General features: G+C 29.7%; 1 long non-coding RNA gene across 1 annotated transcript in view; it reads right to left on the minus strand.

Moving 5' to 3' along the window:
- The window catches only part of LOC117169388, an 11,833-nt gene that overhangs the window by 3,679 nt on the left and 2,594 nt on the right, over positions 1 to 5,560 (minus strand). The window contains exon 2 of the long non-coding RNA XR_004466654.1: positions 3,235 to 3,622. This is a non-coding gene — a long non-coding RNA (uncharacterized LOC117169388). The remainder of the gene's footprint in view (positions 1 to 3,234; positions 3,623 to 5,560) is intronic.

The raw sequence follows: 5,560 nt of genomic DNA on the forward strand, positions 1-5,560 counted from the left end.
TCAGCGACCCCAAAAACCTATAACATATATTTTTTAAATTTTTTACCGTTTTTTCTCGATTTGACCTTCAAATGACCTTCAAATGACCTTGAACCTGAAGCGATAGAGCTCAACGGTTGCCAGATTCGTAATTAGCGACTCCAAAAACCTATAACGTATTTTTTTTGATTTTTTTACCGTTTTCTTTCAATTTGACCTTCCAATGACCTTGAACCTGACGCTATAAAAGTCAAAGGACGCCAGATTTGTATTCGGCAACCCCGAAAACCATAGTAAACCCGAGCTAACTTCAGAATACATGTTTAAGAGTGTCAAATCTCTCGAAAATACAGTTGGTGGGTAGTGGTGTTTCCTATATTTGTAGGGGTGGCTGGGGGGTGGAGGGTAGTCCGTTTAGCGTGCAATCGACTCGGGATACTTATAAGATACTACCATGATTTTTTCAGATTTTTTGGTCCAAAAATAAATTAGGCCAAAAACCGGCCTTACCGACCCTCCCCCTTTATCGTTTTGATTAAAAAGTCAACATTTCAGTTAAAATGGAGATACGTGTATTGTAAGAATTCTTGATAGTGCACCATAAATTTCATGAGTTCCACGAATCCATTGAACTCCGTGAATTCCGCGAGTCCCATAAATTCAATGAATTCCATAAATTCCATGAATTCCTTGAATTCCATGAAATCCCTGACTTCCGTGAATTCAATAAATTACGTAAATTCTTTGAATTTTGCGAATCTCATGGAGTCCATGAATTATGCGAATTCCTTGAATTTCTTGGATTTCGTGAATCCCTTGAATTCCATGAAATCCTTGAATTCCATGAAATCCTTGAATTCCATGAAATCCTTGAATTCCATAAATTCCATTAAATCCTTGAATTCTATGAATTCCATAAATTCCTTGAAATCCATGAAATCCTTTTATTTAACGATTTCCTTATATTCAACTATATCCTTATATTCCATTAATCCATAAAATCCTTGAATTCCATGAATTCCTTGAATTTTATGAATTGCTTAAATTCCTTAAGTTCCATGAATTCCAAGAATTACTTGAATTTTATAAATTCCTTAAATTCCATGACTTCTATGAATTTATTGAATTTGATGAATTCCTTAAATTTTATAAGTTTTTTAAATTCCACACATTTATTGAATTGCTTAAATTTCTTGAGTTCCACGAATGTCGAGAATTCTACAAATTCATCTTTTTTGAAAGGAATTAATTTCTTTGGTTTAAAATTCGTCTCGCTGTCAAAAATTCAATCATTTTAGTTGCAGATTCAACACTTAATTTAAAAATTTATCTTTTTGTTTTGAAACTAAATGCCAATTTTTTTAACTATAAGTTTTAACTATTCCATGTTTTGTTAAAAATTAATATTTTTTATTCGAAAATATACGTATTTATTCTTAAATTTATTTAATTTACCATTTTTTGCTCTGTTTTGTGTAAGTATGCTTAGAATGGATGATTTATTTGATGCTTAGAAATGGAATGATTTTTAATTTCTGCTCGTTTCCCGGTTTTTCCCGATCAAGTTTTTCTATGTTCCCCAAATTAAAAACCTTGACCAGGAAAAAGAGGAAAATGACCGGGATTTTGAAATCGTCCGCCGAATCGTCACACAGTGGCAAGAAATGCTCTTTTTGCGTTAAAAAATGTCCAGAGCCTTTAATTTCGGTCCGATTTTTAATTTTTATTTTAATTAATATTCATATAATTTTAAAGAGCTTGACACTTCGGACTTTTGTCTCCTCTATTTTTATATAAAAAATTTTTTCACTAATAGAATAACTAATCCGGAAAATTTATATTTTGTTGAACGACTGCTAAGGGCGTCACAGAATACAGATAATTTGTTTATTATTCCATTTATTTGTTATTAATAAACTTTATGAACAAAATTTCCAATAGTCCTATGACCAGTAACATTGCTTTTCGCTAAAAGTGCTTCACATTTATGTAGGAATGACATCTAATTACAAAAATAATTTAAAAGTTTATAATAACCACTGTTATAAATAATTCTTGCGAGAAAATGTTAAAACTTAAGGATTTACCAAATTTAAATTTTCTTTGATAGCCAGAATAGGTACAGATATGGTCAAAAAGAATATGTATATCTTCGATAATATTTGGTAAAATGTATTAATCTAAATATTTATAAACGGATAAGAATCATTTATAACAATGTATTTTGTTATCTTTAAAATATTTTTGTGAGTAGCAGTCATTCGTCCAACGGCTGAAAATATTTCCAGTGCAAAAAAATTGTGTTCAACGCGAATGGCCAAAATTTTGAATTTATTTATAAGATATTAAATAATTATAGTTTATCAAAAATTAACAAATATTCATTATCTTAAGGAACACCTAAAGACTTTCTAGTGATTGAAGGAAACTAGAATTTTAAAAAACCTCAAATTTTGATATTTTGCCACAAGAATTGTTTATAACAATGTTAATTACACACTTTTCAATTAGTTTTTCAACTAAATATTATTCCTGCAATTATATGAAGCACTTTAATCAAACAAATGTTTGTTTACAGATAATAAGACTATTCTCTAATTTATTTATAAAATTTGTTTAAAACAAATAAATTGAAAAATTAACGAATTATTCTGAATGAGTCCGTAAATATTCATTTAAGACAATATAAAGTTTGCAAAATCAGTTATTAAAACGTAAAAAAATTTTATGTACAAAATTTCCGTTAATGAACTTTAAAAAAAATCAAAGTTGGACCAAAATTGAAGGCTTTGGACATTTTTGAATTGAAAAAGTGCATTTCCTGCAACTGTGTGGCAATTCGGCGGAAGATTTCGAATTCTCAGTCCTTTCACAGTTTTATTCTGGTTAATTTTTTCAATGTTCCCGATCAACTAAAAGTAACATATTTATTAATTAAATGAATTTTTAATTAAACACTTAAATTTACGACTAAATAATATTCATTTTTAGTAAAACATGGAATAGTTCAAACTTTTAGTTGAAACAGTTAATTTTCAACAAAGAAGAACGATTTTAAAAAAATGGTTTTGTTTTTAACCTAACTGGTGAATTTTCAACAAAAGAGAATTAATTTTCCCAAAAAAAAAATCAGTGGTCAACCAAGAGATAAGTAATTAAATTTTACTTTAAAAAATTAATGTCAGTGCACAGAAAAAGAAAACTATTTCTAAAATTATAATAAGCAACTGCTAAAAAGATATTAAACGAACTTACAGTGGCTTGAGTGGATACAGGTTTTAGCAAAGGTGATTTTTAGAAGTTTCAAAAATATTGTCCTGGGTTTCTTTCTCGGCGCATGGTAGCGCTGTTTTAATGACGACAATTGCTGCCTTCTTGTAAGGTTTACTTTTGCGACATTCATCCGAAATACGTTCTTTTACGCTTTGAAGATAAGATTCATTGGAATCTGATGCGTCGTCAACGATACCCTGGTAAATTTCATTAAATTTTTTAAGAGCACGACCAATTCTACGCCACCTTCTGTGGAAGTCAACGTTACATTCTTTGTCCAAATCATCAGGCGTCAATTCAAAATATTGTTTCAGCTGATATATTATTCTATCTTTGCGCATATTTGGGGTCGTTGTCATGTCTGAAAAACCTGGAAATTTGTAAAATATATTTTATTTATAATGATCGAAAGGTCTTTTAGCTACTCTATCCAGAACTTAAAAATCCTATAAAAAAATCTGCAATTTGCGCAAGTTCGTGCTCGTCACGCGAGGCACGCTTCGCTCGCAATCCTTTTAAAATTAAAAGTCAAAACATCGATAACGTTTACTTCGTGATTGTGAATTCTCTTTTGTTAAAACTCTTTTCGCCTTAACGAACACATGCTTATCACGTATCTCGTCCTCTGCACTCGATTGTGTTGAAAATACGAACTTTTCCACATTATGGTCAATTATTTCATATCAAATTTATATTATATTTATTTCTCATCAGAGAAGGTATTAGATTTGTGTAAAATTTGATCCCCCCCTCCAGTTTTTGTCAAATATGCACGTTTCGAGATCCCCTGAATCCGAAAAACAGGTTTGTACGAATTGCCGGTCCACCTGTGTGTCTGTATGTATGCCTGGCTGTCTGTCTCTATGTCTCTCTGAGAATAGGATAACTTTTGAAAGAATTAATCTATTAGATTGCCCTTTGATACACTAATTTAGTGTCCTAAACTACAGGACAATTTTGTTAGCCAGCCATTTTGGATAAAAATTCAAAAAGTAGGTATATTTTGAATATTCTTGAGACCACTTATTTCTAAATTCAAAAATTCTCTGTACGGTTATCCATAGTATTCAAAAAGGCGAACAGTTTATCCTTATAACTTTTTTCAAAAAATCACAAATTACCAGAGTTATAGCATTTGCAAAATTTCCAAAAACACACGAAAATGAACATTTTATGCTAAATAATGCATTACATAAAAAAAGCCAGGAAATGAAAAATGTTGCTTTTTGAATGGCCTACCCTATCATAAGAATTTTCTGAATTTTCTTGAAAAATAAAAATTCAAATTTTTACAGCATACAAAATAATGAAAAATCCCAAAATTTCATTTTTCGGCCAAAATGTGCACAATACGGTAAAAAATGAATATACAAAAATTGTACAATGAAAAAGATCTACAAACTTGTTATCAAACACTTTTTGATAGGATGCGTAGTTTTCACTTTATTTATGAAAAACGTCATGAAAAGTTGAAAAAATGTGCCCGCTGCGTGGGCACATTCTTACCACAACTTATGTCTCTTAATTTCTTTTTTTTTCTCGTGTGTAGGGTTTCAAAAAATTTAACTAAAAAATTCATGCGAATAAATCATTTTTACATTCTCACCAGAGAAGGTATTGCATTTGTATACAATTTGATCCCCTTAATTTTGGTGAAAAGGTCCACGTTTTGAGACCCCCTTAATCCGAAAAACAGGTACACATTTTTTCGTGATTTGAAAATTCTGTGTACAGTTGTTCATAGTACTTGGAAACAAAAATATTACTTTTCGATAGTCCCACACGGAAAATATTTTCGGATACGGGATAAAAAAACCAAAAATTAAATCCTCATTTCTATGAAAAATATATGGATAAATTTAGAACTTTTTTACGAACAGTTCGAATTTCCTACGAACATTTCCTAACAATTTTAGACTTGAATATAAAAAGGGAAAAATTTTATTTGTGTTCTATCATTTATATTTATAAATTCGCACAACTCTGAGGATTTGAAACCTCGAACTCGACACAGTTAATGAATTAAGTGGTTTATTTTATGGCGACATCTTTCTTCAACGTTTAAAAGCAATCGGAATAAAAAACTATATTTTTACTTTTATCGATTGCCGATAATCATTCCCGTTTTGTGTATTTATTTTCACTTTCAATGAAAGCTGTTATTTTTCATTAATTAGTATCATGTATTAATATTAAAAATTTTTTCTCCTGATTTTTCAGTTCACCAGAATGTGGTTTATTCAATGTTATAGGAATAAGAATTTAAAGTTTATATAAAAATCTAATTTTTTCAAATAATATAAAAGAA

Source organism: Belonocnema kinseyi, chromosome 3, assembly GCF_010883055.1.
Source record: "Belonocnema kinseyi isolate 2016_QV_RU_SX_M_011 chromosome 3, B_treatae_v1, whole genome shotgun sequence".
Classification (NCBI taxonomy): Eukaryota; Metazoa; Arthropoda; class Insecta; order Hymenoptera; family Cynipidae; genus Belonocnema; species Belonocnema kinseyi.